The 20,467-nt window shown below is 43.0% G+C and overlaps 1 long non-coding RNA gene across 1 annotated transcript; it reads left to right on the top strand.

Moving 5' to 3' along the window:
- Positions 1–6,382: 6,382 nt before the first annotated feature.
- Positions 6,383–12,861, top strand: LOC310761344. The gene is made up of 4 exons (XR_014547408.1): positions 6,383–6,515; positions 9,494–9,583; positions 10,440–10,641; positions 12,179–12,861. It is a non-coding gene; the product is annotated as an uncharacterized lncRNA (long non-coding RNA).
- The last annotated feature ends 7,606 nt before the right edge of the window (positions 12,862–20,467 follow it).

Below are 20,467 nucleotides of genomic sequence, written 5' to 3' on the forward strand. Positions count from 1 at the left end.
TATGTAGTAAACCAGGAAAAAAGAGTACACCAAGCTCTCGTGCCACTGTCAACTGCCTCATACCACATAATGTGTGCAATATCTCTATTTCTTGAGTTACTCTCAGGTGTACCTAAAAACGAAAGGTGGGGTCCAGCAAAAAGCGATTCACTTTTAAATGTCCTTGATCTCAGTTGGAGAAATGTAAGCAGTCGCCTCTCACAGGAATCACCTGAGTTTCAAATTTTTTTCTGGATAATACTTTAAAAGTTTTCATTCATATATAACCCACATGATTTATAGGAAGATGATCTCATGAGCCATGTCTATCCAGAATAAATTCTGAGGGGAAAAAATCTCGAGCATCAAGAGTCTACTTGAGTGATTGATTCATTGACTGATGGTTATGTCCTGCTTTTCCTCTGGGGAGTTCAAGGTCGCTCCTACTGATTGAAGGGATGGAGGCCATAAACAACAAATTTAATAAATAATAATAATAAGGCCTGCTTCTGCAGGATTTCAGTCCATTTTTCTTCTTCGCCTTTTCATTTCTTAGCCTCACTTTCCCACATTGCCTCTTAATTCAATTGGCTGCAGAGATGATACATAAGATTTTTTTGTTACATTCCATAACATCATTTCAGATGTAGGATTCTGACATCTTTAGCAGAATTACAGCCATAAGGATCAAATGGCCACATAGGGAAAACGAATCTAATGGTTGCAATGGCAAAGAACAGCAAGAACATCAAAACCATGCATCTGCAGCAAACGTAAGCGAAAACTACAGAAAGTTAGAAGTGACAGACAGTTGCAAAAAGGGTGCAAAATGAGGTAGTCCTAACTACCAGCGGGGGGGGGGGGATACCTTTATGGCCACTGGAGCTTTCTTTCCCCAAAGATGCCTTATCTTCCCTTTTTTGCTTTTAAGCCAAATGGTAATCTTGCAAAGTATCAGCTGCAGGTGGCTGTGTTGTGTTTGATGATAGAAAGCACATAAACTCCAAGCTTCTAATTGTGCCAGACAGAGTTCATGATGGTAGATTATCCCAGGCAATGTGAGAGAAAAATCCCAGGAGTAATGGGGAGAAATGAGGTTCCAATAGCAAATTCTAGTCCAAAACAATTTGGTGGTGTTGGTGGTGTTGGTGGTGGGGGAGGCACATATCTGAAAATAGTATATTGTTTAAAGCAAACAAACAAATTTTGTTATCTTGAGATCTCTTTTCTAGAGGCAGCTTATTTTAGTTTTGTTTTCTCCCACCCCCATAGGCATTAGGCACCCACAAAGGTGAAAGTCTCTTGATGAGTTACTAATGTTGTTTACAGAGGTATATTCCTATATTGCCAAGGAGACCAGACACCCTGTTAAGAAACATTTTAGTAACAGCAAAGCACTTTCATTTATGACATTCCTGCCTGAACATTTTCTGAAGGCATTCTCCGAAGCCATTTACAGGAAATGAGTCAATACTAGACATGGGTATTAGGCAGGAAAGTGGAATAAACCGCTATTTTGCTGTACCCTGACCTCAGAAATGATATCGGATTGACTATCGCACTGCAAATCATCCACAGTGCAAACATGGGTGATTTATTCTGGCACACGTGTCCATTGGGTTCCTACTGATAACTGTGGAATTATTGCTGTTTCATTACAGGAAAGTGTGTGTCTCCCTAACCTCAAAGAAATTGAGACCAGATGGGAGAGAGAAATAATTGAAAGAGGAAGGTAAAAGGGACTGGGGTGTATGTATTATGATCTTCAGTGCAGAAGAGCCTGTTCTAATCCCCTTAAAGGCACTGTTTATGGCTCTTCAGACAATGCCTGTGCCAGGATTTGAGAGGCATCCAAATAAGCCTTACAGTGGAATCCTGTGCATATTTACTCAGAAGTAAATACACTATATAAAGAGGGGCTTACACCATGCAACCACCCCCTTCTACCTGGCTATGTGTGTTGGACTGAGTAGAACCCCGATCCAAGCTCGATTACTAGGTCACTTCTGCTGCCATGAGTGGTTGGGTGGTACTGTACGTATGGCACTCGCTCCCCAGTTCTGCCAGACTCAGTGGCAACAGCATGTTGTTCAGATTGCTCAGTTAGCATGTTTAGGATTGCAGCCATACAGTGCAATCCAGGGGTGGTCCAAGACATTTTGCAGCCTGAGGCCAAGACAAGATGGCACCATCCCAGTCCATATATAGAACTAAAATGACAGCTGAATCTTACTTCCACATTGGCGACTGGCTAGCATCTTCCACTACTACACCTACAGGCAACCGGCTAGTTTAGGAGGCACAGGGCCCCTCACCATTCAGAGGCTGGGTCGTCACCTACCAAGGATGCAGTATAGTGGGCTTCCTAACTGGATGCACATGATATTTGGGGTAGACCCTTAAGCTAGCTTGCCCTGTGGGTTTGAGGCTATTTGAGACCAAGGTTTCTGAGCATCATTCATATGATGTTGTCCTCAACCAGAACCCATCCCATAGCTTTTGTTAAGTGAATACAGATATTCCAGAACCTGGGAAAATGAGAAAAGCTGTGGGCTGCTGCTGTTTGCATTCATTTATGCAATCTGAGAAAAATAGTGCTGGGGAGAATCTAGAGTTAGTTTGTTTAAAGAGTGGAAGAAGGACTTTTTATGTTTCTTCATCTCTGGCCACTCACTGAAGACTAAAGAACTATATTACCGGTGGGGTGGGGAGCAAAATGACAGAGCTGAGTGCCACCCACATGTTGGTGACACCTCAGACCACATCCCAGGACCACCTTTTATGTAGATGTTAGAACAGCATGGAGGATCATTGGTTGTCCAAGAAAGAACAGAGTCGCTGTAACACGCAGGGCTTTTTTTCATCTGGAACTCACCAGAACTCAGTTCCAGCACCTCTCAGGTGGGCACCATTGAGGGAGGTGTTCATGGTGAGTTCCGACACTTCTTTTTCTAGAAAAATAGCACTAGTAACATGGGTACCTTCAGCACCCAACTTAGACAGCTTATCCAGAAGGATATCGCAGTCCAGTGGTACCTCAGGTTACAGATGCTTCAGGTTACAGACTCCGCTAACCCAGAAATAGTACCTCGGGTTAAGAACTTTGCTTCAGAATGAGAACAGAAATTGCACGGTGGCAGTAGGAGGCCCCATTAGCTAAAGTGGTGCATCAGGTTAAGAACAGTTTCAGGTTAAGAACGGACCTCCAGAACAAATTAAGTTCTTAATCCGAGGTACCACTGTAAACGGTTTTGAAATTTGCTGAGAGGTACCTGACTACTGACAGGATCACACTTTCCTTATTCCTCTCTTGGGAAAGGTCCCACAGGGTGAACATGAAAGTTTCCATTCCAGGACTGAAGTGTAATTGAAGTGGATCTAGAAAAAGAGTTCAATCCAAAACCGCTTGCTTGAGCACCTTGCCCAGGAGGGCACTGCTGCAGTGTTTGAAACTTCCATTGTTCTAGGCACATTTTGTGACAGGGAATTTCATCAGCACGAGCAGTTTCTGAGCTCTGGGCCCAGTACTGCGCCTAAGATTTCAGATTAAAACTGCAGAGTGGCAGCAAAAGAGGACCTTTTTCTGCCTCCCCAACTTCCAGCCACTCTGGAGACTGGAGAAGAGACACTCTTAAGAGTATTAGGGGTGGGCAGGGGAAGGACTAGATCATGTAAAAAATGAACATAATATTTTAGCTGCAGTTCATTAATTTTCAGCTTATAACCTAGGTTTAAGGTGCCATTTAGCTCCTAGCTTTCATATCTCAGTTTGTAACACTGGGCTGCTGGCAACCAGCCTACAGTTGTTTACATCTTTCAGATCCAGGTTAAGTTTTTTCATGAGTGGCCTAATAACCACCCCCTTTTACAAGGAGGAATTTACAACCACCTGGACTTCCTCTTCTTGTTGGATGTGGAGGCAAAGGGTCAAGCAGACAGGTGCTTGACTATACATGGTCAGACACCTTGTTTATATCCTCAGGCCTCAGCAACTTAAAGTCACTCAGTAAAACTAGACCAGTCTGATTCTCTGGGTACCTCTACTGAGTTTAATGGGACTTACTTCCACATGAGTACAGTGGTACCTCGGGTTACATACGCTTCAGGTTACAGACTCCACTAACCCAGAAATAGTACCTCGGATTAATAACTTTGCTTCAGGATGAGAAGAGAAATCGTGCCCCTGCAGCGCTGCGGCAGCGGGAGGCCCTATTAGCTAAAGTGGTGCTTCAGGTTAAGAACAGTTTCATGTTAAGAATGGACCTCTGGAACGAATTAAGTACTTAACCCAAGGTACCACTGTACAGGACTGTAGCCTGTACTTGGTTATTTTCTAGTTTCTCTCTTCTACATGACTTCAGTTATGAAATGTATTAAGGCAAAATGATCATGAAATCTAAGACTTCCTGGGACCTAAAGTTCTTTACTTTTGTTTTTACAACACAGTTGCTTCTTGGAATGTTCTTAATAGACAAGAAAACCAAAGCAGAATTAGGAGGGAAGGCAATTTGTATGAAACACGCTCCTTAATTTAATGGGACAGAAACCCTGTATCCTCAAAGATGCAATACATGCTTTCTAGTGAGCATTAACAGCTAATCTGAGCCCCTCAATGCTGTAACGATGCAATCAAACAGCAGGTATCTTGTTTTATATTTTAAGAAGCAGTTTAAAGACTATTTGCAAATTCTAATGTGTAGAGCCCCAAGCTACAACAACCACCTACAAAGTATGGAATCAATGATTCATAATTTGGAAATAGGGATTAGTTAGATAAGTGTTGCTTCTGTTTTTTGCTGCAGTAACATTGTGGGACAAGAGTTGCTAGCTTGTTTCTCATCAATCTATGGAAGTGCGAGACAAATGAGATAGCAGGCATTGCAATACTGCAGTTAAAACAAGGAGAACAATAGACCAAATGTTATCCACTGACTTAAACAGTTGTTTGTTGTTTAGTCGTTTAGTCGTGTCCGACTCTTCATGGCCCCATGGACCAGAGCACGCCAGGCACTCCTGTCTTCTACTGCCTCCCACAGTTTAGTCAAACTCATGCTGGTAGCTTCGAGAACCATTTCGTCCTCTGTCGTCCCCTTCTCCTTGTGCCCTCCATCTTTCCCAACATCAGGGTCTTTTCCAAGGAGTCTTCTCTTCTCATGAGGTGGCCAAAGTATTGGAGCCTCAGCTTCAGGATCTGTCCTTCCAGTGAGCACTCAGGGCTGATTTCCTTCAGAATGGATAGGTTTGATCTTCCTGCAGTCCATGGGACTCTCAAGAGTCTCCTCCAGCACCATAATTCAAAAGCATCAATTCTTCGGCGATCCAGCTCTTTATGGTCCAGCTCTCACTTCCATACTTAAACAGTACATATTCACAAGTAGGCATGGTTCGGACTGCAATGTTAAGGTGCTTCCAGGCAGCCTTTTCCCCAGTCACCACACATGAGGTGGTGCACCACCACTGCACCGCCCTGTGGCAGTGCTGCTGGCCACTGGGACTAAGGGGGCACAGGACAGAGTGGTGGTAAGGGCGGGTGAAGTACCATGCTTGCAGAGGTAAGCCTGAGTGGATGCACACCTGTACCTGTCACCACTGCAACCCTGGTGCTTCCCCTGCCCTCATCTTTGCTAGTCCCAGCACCCCATACGGCCACCTCAGTTCAGAGGGCAGTGCAGTGGCTGTATTCCACCACAGCTGCTTGTGTAGCAAACAAGTCTTTGCACCTGCAAATAGGTTTTTCAGAAAACATTTTTGGGGAGTCCTTCTTCCTTTTTACAAGCTAATGTTTCCCTTCATAACTGGGGAGTGTCATGGGTATGCAGAAAACCCTTCTTTGTCTTGTTCTCCTGTTTTGACTACTCTGCTGTTTGGCAAGGGGCCACCAAGTTCGATATTATAATGGATGATGTTGTAATTACATGTGCTCATTTAGGACTGGCTCATTTAGGATTTAGTCCATTTGGTTCACTTAATTCATTTAGGGCTAATTCACATACAATTTTATAACCATTTGGCAAAAGACAGCTAAACTATGTGAGCTATTCCTGCCTAGATGTTAATTCTGTGGCTCCCTTTCTCTTAAATAATTTTAGTTTGGTGTAGAGACAATTAGTTATCTTTATGTAGAATCAGGGGTAGGGGACCTTTTAAAGCTTGAGGGCCACATTCTCTTCTGGGAAACTTTCCAGGGGCCATATGCCAGTGCTGGGTAGGTCAGAGGCAAAAGTGCACTTTTGTGTAGTAGGCTAGTTTTTACACACAGTCGCACCCCTTTCTTTATCCAGTCAGGCAAAAACCCTCAAGGAGGGTCTAGAGGTGCAGTCTGAGGTATACAGCTATGACAGAGGAGGGTTTGTGACATGCAGAGAGTCCTAAGACTCTATAGATGTGATTCTATATACAGAGAGAGAACCTATAGGAAGACAGTTTAACACAAACAAACTGGGGCACTTGTATTGAGGAATCCATCAAAAAGCCACCTCGATCTCTTCAGGAGTGAGAACGCTAAAAAGGGAACTCCCAACCATCACACAGTACGGGTAATAATTAGCAATGTGAGCGAGACAGGCAAGTGTGTTAATGCCAATGCTCATTTGCCTATGATTTGAGTATTATAGCAAAACATATGATTGCATGTGTCTCATGTATATGAGTGATACGGAAAAAAAGGAATAGCAAAACTGTCAGCCAGATTTTTTTTTTGCTGTGAGTAAACAACTGTATATATATTTGCTCTGTGTGTTTGCTCTCTCTCTCTGTGTGAAGTCTTCTGCTTTCATGCTCCTGGGATGACAGGCATAGTAATTCTGAGTCTGTACATAGAGCTGAAATTCACAACAGGTTTGTTTTGCTGATATCATAGATTCTGGGTGGCGATGGGGAAAGAATTAGAATCTGATTTTCTAGTTTGCAGCTTCCTTTCTTATTCTTCAGTAAACAGATTACATAATTAGCAGTTGTGCTATCTGGAAACTGGGAATGGGCTTCTAATGGAAGAAAGCAAGTAGCAGTATTATTGTCTTTTAGCTGGTTATAGTTTCTGCTTTTGTTTTTTAACAACCTGCTGTGAATTTGCAGGTGTTCCATACTGTTCACAAATCAGAACAGAAAAACCACTACGAAGAACTGAGATATCATCACAAAGATTGGGATGGTCAACTGTGGTCACTACAGCTTTTATCCTACACCTACATTTGTTCAAAAATCTGCAAGGAGCCAGCCAGAGCATAAGAACAGCACTGCGGAAAATTCCGATGTAACATGAATGCTTGCCCATTTGGATGGCGTGCTGATATAACTTTTTAAAGAATAACTTTTTGGGAAGAACTGTAGCTCAATGGTAGAGTATCTGCCTTGCATGCAAAGGGTTTGAGTCTCAATCCTTGGCACCTCCAGGTAGGGCTGGGAAGAGACTCCTGGAATCTTGAAACCGTGTCTGAAACCCTGGAGAGCCATTGCCATCAGTGTAGATAATTCTGAGCTAGATGGACCAATAGTCTAAGGCCACTGGCTATGTTCCTGTAAGTTTGGAGTCAGTATAAGGTGTTTTCAGTGTCTGTGTGAAGGATGCTGAAGGGCACCAGCTCCTCACCACTAGCATGTCCAGGGTCCACAACCATTTGTGTATATATTTTGCATGCATGCATGAGAATGGGCTCCACGCATGCATGCATAGTGTTCCACCACACAAGAAGGATCCTGGCTGTATTGCCAACACTTAGAAAGGTGGAAACCACTGAGCCTAGAATCTGATGTCTATGGAATTCAAATATACCACAAGATATTCAAAAGAAGAAATATTAAATATGGGAGGATAGCCAATTGAGACAATAAACAAACCCCAAACAAACGTATCAGCTGTGTTGCAATGACAAAATTGTGCAGTATTTCCCCCACAGATGATAGAAATTTCAGAATGCCCTTTCCGCATATGTTCTCCTAAAATGGGTAAGTGACATATGCTATTTATCCCTGCGACAAGCAATCTCGCTTTACCAGCGCAGATTATCTGCTGGAAGAAAAGGTCACAAGAGTTCTGTTTTTGTGGCTCTGCAGTAATTTACTGTAAATGGCTATTGTGCAAAGATATAAAATGAAGTGCTTATGATTATTTTCTTTAAATTACACATATCTGGTAGATACCGTTTTCTTAAAAGGGTTGTGTATGGATAAGTGGATAACTTCAAGTTCATTCTCCAAACAAGAAATAAACACCTATACAATGAGGTTCCTTTCAGGATATAAATAAGTACTCAACAAATAAGTACTCAAAACTAAGTTTGAAATAATTAAGTTGCTTTCTATGGAATTACAATGGCGTTAAGTGCTCCTTGCTCTGGCTTCTCTTCACACTAGAGCTAAACTCAAACCATTCACTGAGTTTGGGTTTTTTTGGAAGTGTATTTCCCATTTCAATGATTTTCAGAACTTGCTGCAAAAATACTTGTGTTGTTCTTACTCTGATTTTTATTGCACCCTTCTTACTCTTTGCTCACATAAGGTTTTATGTTGCATTTGTACTCGGTGCATCAGGGTGTTCCAAAGTGGTTGATATTGACCCCCTGAGGTCAATGGAACTGACCCTTCAGATGCTCCTGGACCTCTTGGCGGCTTTCAATATCATTGATCATAGTATTGTTGTAAGATTGGGTGTTTGGACAGCAGAAGGTTAACGAAGCCAGGAGGAGTACTTAAACTTGGCCAGCTCTGCTGACCATATCTTACAATTTTCTTTTGTTAAGAAGATCACTGGCAAAACAGTCAGCGGATGCTTTCTGTATGGCTAGGAATTATCTGGAAGGTCACAGAAAGGTTGTTATGTGTACAGTGGTACCTCGGGTTACATATGCTTCAGGTTACGGACTCCACTAACCTAGAAATAGTACCTCGGGTTAAGAACTTTGCTTCTGGATGAGAACAGAAATCGTGCTCCGGCGGCGCAGCAGCAGCAGGAGGCCCCATTAGCTAAAGTGGTGCTTCAGGTTAAGAACGGACCTCCAGAACGAATTAAGTACTTAACCCGAGGTACCGCTGTATACCTTTTCCACCTTCCAGCTGAAGAGGATGTGATCTAGATTTGTGTATCTGTGAAAAGAGACAGACTGCAGATTTTAGGAGCATAGGGTGTTCCTTTATACCAAATCAGACCACTGGTCCATCTAGATTTTTCTAGGCAGCAGCTCTCCAAAGTTTCAAATGCGTCTTTCCCACTACCATCTGGGGATGGTAGGGATTGAACCAAGGACCTCATATAGATTAAACTACAGCCCTGCTGGTTAGGCTATGGCCCTCCTTGTTTTTGAGAGGCAGGGAGAATGAGCAAGGTGAGTTTACAGGGCTCTGTCAGCTACCAGCATCAGGAATGCAGGGTGTCTTCTGTGGAGGTATGATGTGGGGCAATGAATTTAGCTGGCTGTTGGGGTGTTTAAGCCGTGTCTTCACCTGTGCTCAACTGAAGGTGTTTCTGGTAGCTGGGTGAGAAATGATATATGTGTGTACTCTCTCTCTCTCTTTGCAGAGGCAGACTGAAGCATTTTTGGCACCTGAGGCAAAAATCCCTGCTGCCACCCCCTACCGTGGGTGGACAAACTCCCCACCACACTGTCAGGTAGGAGGAAAGATCTCCCCCTCCTGCCTAGTGGCAAAGCTGGGTGGTGGTACTCAGGAGGAGGGAGGCGTTCCGCAGAGCTTTGGTGCTGGTCCATCTCTGCCCCTAGAGGCTGGGAGCAAAGCTAGGCCGTTGAATGGGGGTGCCTCCTCTGTCTGTCTCTCTACTATTGCAAATAGGATGCTGGACTAGTTGGGCCCTTGGCCTGATCCCGCTATGTTCTTATGTTGTTTGACCTCTTCACCCACAATAAGCCCTTATTTGGAGTTTTCCTTTATCCCTGCCTCCATTAGATATCCTACTCCAGTGTTTCCATGTTAAACACTGCCAAGAGAAAGCTTGTACTTCTCTCAAGCGTGTTCTTGATATTCATTCTGCGCTGTTGTGATAGCAAAAAATCCCAAGCTAATTCTATTGGCAGTTAAACGGTTCGCTGATTCATAAAAAGCTTGTTTAAGAAAATGTTTGCTTGTGGCAATAATGGAAAAAAAGGGCAAGTGTTCCTTTGAAACACAGCCCTGGGCACAGAGAGGGATGTTCTGTCTAGGGATAGAGATTGCCACTGATAATTGCCCATCTGCTTGAGTAGCCCTGGGTACTCGAGTGCAGAGCAACACAGCTTATTGTAGTAACACATTCATGAACTGCTAGACTAGCATGGACCAGGTAATGATCCAAGATGCACTGAGCATAAGAAACAAATGAGGGAATAAGATATTAGAAGAGAGAACTAAAGGTTTCTCTGTGGGCAATCCGTTCAGTTCTTGCTTGGGCACCCTTATTAGAAGCTGGTCAGGGTTGGGGAGTGTTTTCCTTTTCACTGGCCAAGAACATTGTCTTTTTTTTTTCTATTTAGAAAGCTGCTCAATTCTCGAGTATGGAATAATGAAGGAACAAGCCACTGGAGACCTGGTGCATTTAAAATTTGCAATGCAGGCAGGGCACGGTGCCATTTCCCCTCCTCACTGGGATTCATTTGGAGAGTTGTTTCCCACAGAACTGTCAGCCTGACACGTTGCGTGGCACCTACTTGCCCGGGTGTTTGTATAGGAAAGGAGGTAGGAGGCATATGAATCAGTGCCATGGCCTGCCAAGAACAACGAAGTAGGTACACAGAACTGGGCGGCGGGGGGGGGGGGGGGAGAGAAATGCGACAGGACATCTAATGACCGCAGGGTCGCTGGGATTGTTAGAAGTGGGCACCCCGTGGCCACAAGTGACACCACCTCTGTGCCACGGTCTGCTTCAACAGAGAAAAGCTGCTTCTCACAGCGAGAGGGGAAGAGTGCGTTAACGCCAATTTGGCAAATGAAGATGGACGTGTGGGTGAGAAGTTTGGAAGATTTGAAATGCAGGCATCCAAAGCCTTGTTTGCAGCAGATGCGCACTAAAGCTTCTTAAAGAACACTATCCAAGAGAAGGCACTGGGGAAATAATGGCTGAGAGAATGCAGCTTAAATTTCCAAGCCATGTGCTGAAATCCTCCGTGGACTCACTGGGGGGTAGATTACTAGGCTGACTCTAGGCTAGTGAATGCCAGGAATCCTTTATTTAAGAAGTGACGAATCCTATGCAGTAGATCAGTTTTGAGATTTAGCCGATCCGGTGTGGAGCCTTGGGGAGGTGCACTAGAGTTGTCTGAGGCCTGGAGCTCATCACCTTTAAAATTAAAGGTAAAGGTAAAGAGACCCCTGACTGTTAGGTCCAGTCACGGATGACTCTGCGTTTGCGGCGCTCATCTCGCTTTACTGGCCGAGGGAGCCGGCGTACAGCTTCCGGGTCATGTGGCCAGCATGACTTATCCGCTTCTGGTGAACCAGAGCAGCACACGGAAACACCGTTTACCTTCCCACCAGAGTGGTACCTATTTATCTACTTGCACTTCATGCTTTCGAACTGCTAGGTTGGCAGGAGCAGGGACCGAGCAACGGGAGCTCACCCCATCGTGGGGATTCGAACTGCCAACTTTCTGATCAGCAAGCCCTAGGCTCTGTGGTTTAAGCCACAACACCACCCGCGTCTTTGAAATTAAATAGAGCAAGCAAATAAAACCAGAAGCAGCTTGCAGTACACCATGAGTGGTCACTATTCAGGACACAAAACAAATTATTTTGATGAGGTGCACAAAATGGTTTGCATATCTGGACTGAGACAATGGCTTCCACAACATGATGGTATGTGAACAGTATGAACTCGATGGGAACCTTTATTTTGGATTGGAACATTCTCTTTGGTTTTCATGGATGTTCTGTTCCACACCATACTCTAATGGTCTTTCTGATTTACAAAGACTATTAGTGGCACATATCCAGGCAGGTGACTGAATTTCAACCATTTCAGTTCCCATAGTCATCATGACGTACAGGATGTGCTTCAGCTGATTTTGGTCCTCCAGTGGTCACCAGAGTGAATTACAGCATCCAGCCAAGAAAAGTGTTATCTAAAAATGCCCAGTGAGGGTGTAGTTTTGTGACATTATGCAAAAGTTTAGGAGTCGGACAAATTTTCTGGTTGCCAGCTGGGAAGGTGGGATAGATGGTACCATGCAAGTTGCTAATTCAGGTTATTCTTTCTGGTCTTATCTGATCCTCTCAGTTTCTTCTAGGCAGGCTTATTTGCCAGGCCTCAAATCTACTTGAAAAATGTGTCCTATGACCTTGGAGCTCTGTCTCCAATGAGTAACAGCTAGCAGCAATTAAGGAAGAAGGAAGTAATAAGAGGCAATAGGAAGATCATACACCCTGCAGAAGACACAGGAGGATAAACCTGCAACCTTGGTAACTGTTATAAGGACCAATTTTTAGAAGTCAGCGGCACCTTGATTTTTTTTTTTACTTCTGTCTCTCAATAGTGGAGAATATGTTGTAGATTTTATAGCTTGACTTAACAACCTTCCATTTAAAAACAAGTGCTCTAATAATCAATTTAGGAGGTAGCAGTCTGCCAGGAAGTTAGTTCCAAGCAGTTTGTGTGCATTGCACTTGTACAGTCCAAATGGCACATCTAGTAACTGCACTATAGTTTCTGGCAAATGCCGGCAAATGCACCGTTATCTGGCCTTTCATACTTGAGACATGTATATTTAGGACTCACCCTATTTTGTGGTTGTAAGTTGTTTAAAATTGTTTTCAGTGTTGTATTAAAAACAGGGGGAAGGTGGGTAAGAGATAAAAACAAAGCAAAACAGTATGTTTGAAGGCAGAAACATAGTCTTCCAATTCAACCTTCACTTGCCACCCCTCTCTGATGTGTGATACTAATGGTCATATTATGGGGCTGGTGGACACCCCCTACACAATCTTCATTAGCTGTTTGAATATCAACCTTCCTGTGAATCTTGGCTATTTTTTTCTGGATTTGTGTTATAACAGGAAAAAATACAAGGAGAAGAATATGGTGTAGTGATTAGATTATTTTAGGTGGCAAACCCATGTTCAAATCTCTGTTGGGTACTGATTAAGTTGGAGCAATCATAGTCTCACAACCTAACACATCTGAGGCACTTGTTAGGATCCTGAGAAGAAGTGGAGGGGAAATAGAAAAGAAAAGATGTGCCAATAGGAAAAAAAGTTCCCCATTTCCTGTCAGTCCCCTTTAAGATAGCAAGTGGGGAAACGAGATGTCCCGAAATCCAATAATCATCTGAATGACAGCTTGTATTTGGCACTACATAAAAAAGAGAGTTATTTTTTATATCCCACACTGCAAAAATAATTGAACTGACGTCATTACAAAAGCAGAGTCCTAATAGCTACATGCCTTTAAAGTTAACGTATGGTTAATGGCTGGGCCATCTTACCTCCTTGTCCTATTTTGTAGGTAATCTTTTCCATCAGTAATTGGTTTGACTAGCTAAGATGAGGGTGGCATTTCCAAAATGCCATCCCATTTATAGTTCAGAGCAGCAATGAAAGCACCGAAAACGTAGAGCTCTTTTCCTCTTATATCTGTCCTGTGGATAGAAGAAAATAAAGGGCTAACAGAAGAGCCGATCATTACATTATTTGGTACGCTTTTTTTAAAAAAAAAATTATGTACAAAGTGTCTAGAAACACTTTTACTCATTTTACATGCATGGCACTCAATGAAATGCCAGGGGATTTGCATGAAAAATGAACTTGATAGCCTGAAGTCAAGAGCACAGGTCTCAGTGTCGGCTCAGTGCAGCAACTTCTGATATGGTGACAGTTCTGGATGCCATTGCCAAGAGTTGCTTCTTGTCCCTGATGCGATATCGCTTATATTAGACATATCATGCAAAACCACCTGGAGGAATCAAGTTTTTCAGCTCCATGCTCTGATCTTGAGCAGCAGACTCTTTTTTTGTGGGAAATACAGCTGCCAATTGCAGATTTCAGTGGGCACTGCATCAGTCTGCTCAGAACTATCCATATTGCCAACTAAGTAAAGGGCTCAGGTGTTTTGTACACAGAACTACCATATTTTTTGCTCTATAGGACGCACCCGACCATAGGACGCACCTTGTTTTAGAGGGTGAGAACAAGAAAAAAAAATTCTCCCCCTCTGTGCTCAGTGCCCCTTCAGTGAAGCGGCAGGAGAAACGGAGGCCCTTCCATTTCTCCTCCCGCTTGGCTGAAGGGGCACTGCGCAGCTCTCCCTCTCTAGTGAAGCCAGGAGAGTCTTGCTCTCCCAGCTTCAGCAAAAGGAACCCGAAGCCTGCGGAATACAGCGGGAACTCGCGCTGCATTCTGAAGTCTTCAGGCGGCTATCCCTGAAGCCTGGAGAGCACGAGGGATCGGTGCGCAACGACCCCTCTCACTCTCCAGGCTTCAGCGAAAGCAACGCAAAGCCTCTGGAGCGTGGAGGGAGCGCTCCCTCTGCGCTTCGGAGGCTTCGCGTTGCTATCGCTGAAGCCAAGGAGTCTGCATTCGCACCATAGGACGCACACACATTTCCCCTTAATTTTTGGAGGGGGAAAAAGTGCGTCCTATAGAGCGAAAAATAAGGTATATTTGCAAATCTGTTTATACCCTAAAAAAAATGAAAAGCTGATTGAAATTGGGGATGTGGTAAGCACATTCCCATAGAAATAGAAACGATCAGTCTCTGGAAACTCAGAATGAACTTGCAGATATTCATGACACAAGTTCTTTGAGAGATATTGTTGGCACTTGTCTGTCTCGGGAGGCAATGGAGTGTGCCTTTGGAGTCTCTGGGAGGACATGGCACAAAACAGATGCTTCAGATGTCCTGTGATATATGCTTCTAAAATATCCTAAGTTGCTTTTAGAAATCTTGATATGTGAAAAATGCAAAGGTTCACAGAACGGTTATGTATCACTTTCGGTGCTGCATGCTTTACAGAGCTGAGACTGAAACCATTTGAACACTCTGGACCCATCCAAATTGTTAGGCCAATGTAACGAGGCAGTGTTGCAAGTGGCAAAAACTGGAGTGTGCAAGTCCTAGTTCAACAGAAATGCAATGCTACAGAAATATGTTTTAACAAAAACCCTAGTGAAAAAAGTGAGCCAAAGTGAACAAGTGGAAATAATATATTTTGAAGTCATTAATACAGTATTTATTGAAATAAACAGGAGATTTTCTGAAAATGATGAAATAATCATTGTAGTGGCATCTGTTGATGATTTGGATTTTGAGGAAACAAACCCACTTAGTTCCCCAGGAATCCTACTCCTTAGAAAATAAGTGTTTTCTCTGGACAAAAATGTCTTATAAAAACAAATGTTTCAAAAAATCTACAAGCAAAGAGTGGCATTTGCAGATACATATCAACTTCTGGCTACTGAAAAGCCTTTTGCCTGCAGCACGACCATCTGTGACTCACCATTTCCTTTAACCTAGACCAGCTGCAGAGACTTTTAGTGTTTAGTAAATAATAATAATAATAATAATAATAATAATAATAATAATAATAATAATAAATAATATAATAATAATAATTTATTATTTATACCCCGCCCATCTGGCTGGGCTTCCCCAGCCACTCTGGGCGGCTTCCAGCAAAATATTAAAATACAGTAATGCATCAAACATTAAAAGCTTCCCTAAATACGGTTTTTCTTCCATTTGTAAAAGGACAGCTAAACTGTTATTTTGACAAACTTACATTAATGTACTCCCTCCCCCTTTTTGAAAAAGTGTATTGTGAGCCTATTATCTAGAAAGGGTTCATTTGCATGTTTCTCAAGCATTTTTATGTTGATGAAAGTAGCCTGTGTTACCGTCAATATTTTACAATATTAAGGACATTAATCTCATGGACTTCAAGAAAGTTATGTATATTAGTCTCACAACCTCTCCCTTAAACCTTACCTTTGGTTGCATCCTTTAATGTGTTTTTATTCTTTACCTGTTGTTGTTTTGCACTGGTGTTGTGCATTTTACAAGATTAAAACTGAATTTTTGAGAAAGCAGATCCCACTGTTCTATCACTTCCTAGTTATGCCATAAGCTATTTTGTTTTATTACACCTTTTGATATTCCCGTTCAGTGTACTTAACACCCTTGTTTCTGATGAAGCATAAAGCATGCATCTCATTTAATTCCTGATGTTCACAATGTATGTTCTGTTAACTCAGCTTTTATATAGAATCATAGAATCATAGAGTTGGAAGAGACCACAAGGGCCATCGAGTCCAACCCCCTGCCAAGCAGGAAACACCATCAGAGCACTCCTGACATATGGTTGTCAAGCCTCTGCTTAAAGACCTCCAAAGAAGGAGACTCCACCACACTCCTTGGCAGCAAATTCCACTGTCGAACAGCTCTTACTGTCAGGAAGTTCTTCCTAATGTTTAGGTGGAATCTTCTTTCTTGTAGTTTGGATCCATTGCTCCGTGTCCGCTTCTCTGGAGCAGCAGAAAACAACCTTTCTCCCTCCTCTATGTGACATCCTTTTATATATTTGAACATGGCTATCATATCACCCCTTAACCTTCTCTTCTCCAGGCTAAACATGCCCAGCTCCCTTAGCCGTTCCTCATAAGGCATCGTTTCCAGGCCTTTGACCATTTTGGTTGCCCTCCTCTGGACACGTTCCAGTTTGTCAGTGTCCTTCTTGAACTGTGGTGCCCAGAACTGGACACAGTACTCCAGGTGAGGTCTGACCAGAGCAGAATACAGTGGCACTATTACTTCCCTTGATCTAGATGCTATAGTCCTATTGATGCAGCCCAGAATTGCATTGGCTTTTTTACTGCCGCGTCACATCGTATATAACCCATTATGTAAGCTAATTCTCACTTTGCACAGAGTAATATTCTTCTTTGCCAGTCTGGAGACAGGGGACCTGCTGGCACCCTGCACCATAAAAAGAGACCTCATCAAGAAACGCTGCTTCCCAGCATGGCCACAGGGCTGCACTAATGCTTTCACGGTGAACACCAGCAAATTGAATAGAGCCTGGAAACAAACTTGCAGCCAGTTCAAATTGGGTAAAGTTGGTATGATGGAATCAAAGTGCCTGGCACCTGGCTGCAGGATTATTAATATACTAGTTATGATTTATGGAAGCTTTCAAGTACTGGGTCAACAAACTGAAAGCTTCCTACTAGTTCTATTCCACTGTTTCCTCTCCTAGGTAAAATCTATGCAGTTTGCATTTTATGGGATTAAAAAATAATAAAGCAGTATACTTTGGGAAAGATACGATCTGAAGAGAAACCAGAGTATACTCTGGTTTCACCTCAGATCGTATAAATCTTTCGCCTTTGGGAAAGAAAAGGCTGTGATGGCCTGGGACTCGGGCTCGGACTCAGAACCAGAGGAGACTCAGTCTGCACTGGATCCTTTGCCTCAGGCACCATCTGAACCAAGTCTGGGGCTGGATCCTGAAGAGTCCCAGTCTGCACAGGTTCCCCTGCAACAAACACCAGTTGGGCCGAGTCAGGGGCCTGAGCTTACCCTGGCTCCAGATGCAGGGATTACCTCGTTGCCTTCAACTGGGCCATCACTTACAGCTGCTCCACTACCGGTTTGGTCAGGGGAGGCTGAGGGGGCCCCTGAGTCTAGTAACCCACCGACGTCTCCCGAGCGGCAGAGACTAAGGTCTGAGAGGAGAGACCTGAGTACTCGCAGGAGGAGTGCTCGCCTTTGGGCGAAATGGGGAGGTGAGTCGCCGGGGGATCAGGACCGGCCGCTACCCCAACAAAGATAAAAGGCTGTCGGACCCTGCTCCAGGTTGCAGGAGCAACATTGCTGTATGCTTGATCCTGCCCCTGTCCTTGCCTTGTTTCCTGCTTTGGCCCTGTCAGACTGACTCCTAGCGGAACCTTTGGATTCTGGACCGGTCCTGGACTGCGTTTCACGGGTTACCCCTGGGCCCAGCACAAAGGCTTTAAGTCTTTTGTGACTCGTATATGTAATGTCCAGGATCATGAGGATGGCTAAAAAGACATCTCTTTTAAGAAATGAAATCATGGCTCTGGTTCAGCAAGGCTAATCTTAGCTCTTATTGCTTGAGTACTTTCAAATCATATCCTCCAGTAGTTCACGGGTGAAAACAGGGATAGTCTTGTGTACTTACAGCAGTGCCATTTTCACATCAAGGGCCAACTGCATATGTCTCCACTTCTCTCATTCTTAGGTGGAGAGCAGCTGCCTGCTATTTCTTTACTAAGGTCTGTACTTGTTTCTCATTCAGAAGAAGTTCATTAACTGATTGTAACTTTTTATTTTATTTTATTTTTTAAAAGTATGATCCAATTTAATGTCATGGCAGGCCTGGTTATAGTTAGTTTCAGCATCACAGCCAACCATATTATTTCTCAAAGATGACAATGATTCAATTTATGACAGAAACAGAGGCTTTACCAACCCTGCATAATAAGGTACAGGACCACTCTCTCTGTAACTGTTAATATTATTATTATTACTTTACTTAACTTAATTTAATTATATTATATTCCATTCTTCATCCAGAAGGAGCTCAGGACAACAAACACAGGTAAAACAATTAAAACATCTAAAACCAATTTCAATGCAGATGCAAACTTGGGAAGGTCTCTACCTAAAAGCTTTGTTGGCAGACGAAGGTCTTTTCACTAGACACTAAAAAGTCCTGTTATCATAGCACTTCAATAGAAAAGCAAATTTGGAGGGGGGGCACATGTGCATGACAATGGAGGCGGTGGCTTGAGACTGGTATCTCCATAAGCCTTTTTTTAAAAAAAAAAAATCACCCTCTGCAATTGTATATGGCTCAATTTTGCACCCAAACAGAGCACTTCAGAAGGCAATGGTTCAGAGACAACTTTTAAGTTAAAAATTTTGCTCTCTGTGCAATATTAAAACTTACTTTGCCCCAAAGTTTGTGGGCCCTGGGGAAAGTGGGAAATGTGTAATGGTGCCTAATACCAACCCTAACTCCAGTGGAGGAGAAGCCTCAACATGTCCAGCCCTCTCCCTAGACTGTATGGATCGAAAGCTTCCATGCAGAGCTTATTCAAAAATTGCAAGATGAGTTTTTTACCTTAGAAGTGAAAATATAAAAATTAATAGATACCAGCAGTAAGAAGAAAAACAGCGGGAGAGGCCCTTGAGTTGATTCCGCACTCTCACAAGAGATATGGCTATTGCGTTTACTAATTCCTCCCAGAAGAAGAGAAGATTTTGGATTTGATATCCTGCTTTATCACTACCCTAAGGAGTCTCAAAGCGGCTAACAATCTCCTTTCCCTTCCTCCCCCCCAAACACCTCACTCTGTGAGGTGAGTGGGGCTGAGAGACTTCAAAGAAGTGTGACTGGCCCAAGGTCACCCAGCAGCTGCATGTGGAGGAGTGGAGACGCGAACCCGGTTCACCAGATTACGAGTCTACTGCATAAAGCCACTGACATGACAGAACTGTTTCATATTATCTTTACTGAATCTCTCTCTCCTTTAGAATAATAATTGATTGAGGAAGATGCAGAAGATCTGCCTTTACATATGTACCTGGGATGAATGGCAAGCAGCAACCATCACAAAATCTCTAACACAGGATAAATAGACCAAAACTGCCGAAACTAAAAACGTCTGCATTATCAAGATTCATACATCCATACTATTACAGGAAATGCTGAAAAACATTTGCTGCACCACAGTTCAAGATTGGCATGATACGTTTCATTCTTTACTTATTGCAATATTCCCTGATTTACTGGCACAGTAAGATTTAGCATACCTTATTTAATCCCTTTAACTTTTCAAAGTATTACTGTTTATAGCTTGTAGGGTTGGGATGCAGAAATGGTACTCTTGGAGCCTATGTTACAGTCATGGCTGTAAAAGACATGCCTAGGCATTTGTTCTCCTCACAATTTGCAGGTCCATTGATGGTGGAATCCCCTTGTGGTATTTCTACAGAGCTGCTGATTTCTGGTTACTCCCGCAGTGGACTTGGAAAGGGTAAGGGGGTTAGTGGAGGGAGGTTAGTGGGTTATGGTTCTCATTTTTGTTCTGTTTCTTGCTGCTGTGCTATGGGAGACTTATAGACGCTTTACACCTCTCGGTTCAGAGATGCTATCCCAAAAAAATTCCCCTTGAATCGATTAATCCACAGGCGATATTAAATTGCTTACATTAAATGTGAGGAGTCTGAGGGATGTTATAATAGTGGAGGGTCTCCAACTAGTTAAAGAGTTGGAGGTCCTCTTTCTTCAAAAAAACCCCCAAGATGTTAAACAAGATCCACAAGGCAGGTTTATTTTTGTTTCAGGCCAATGTGATGATAAACAGTTAACTCTGGCATCTATTTATGGTCCCAAATCAAACCAATATTCCTTTATGGCAAAGACCTTGAAAAAAACTTAATTCTTTCACTAAAGGGGAAATTATTGCAGCAGGAGATTTTACCATGGGCTATGATACTATGCTAGATAGTAGTTCAGCTTCTGCATCTAATAGTAGGTGAAAAGAAAAT

Source organism: Podarcis filfolensis (assembly GCF_964270895.1).
Source record: "Podarcis filfolensis genome assembly, chromosome: 4".
NCBI classification, from domain to species: Eukaryota; Metazoa; Chordata; class Lepidosauria; order Squamata; family Lacertidae; genus Podarcis; species Podarcis filfolensis.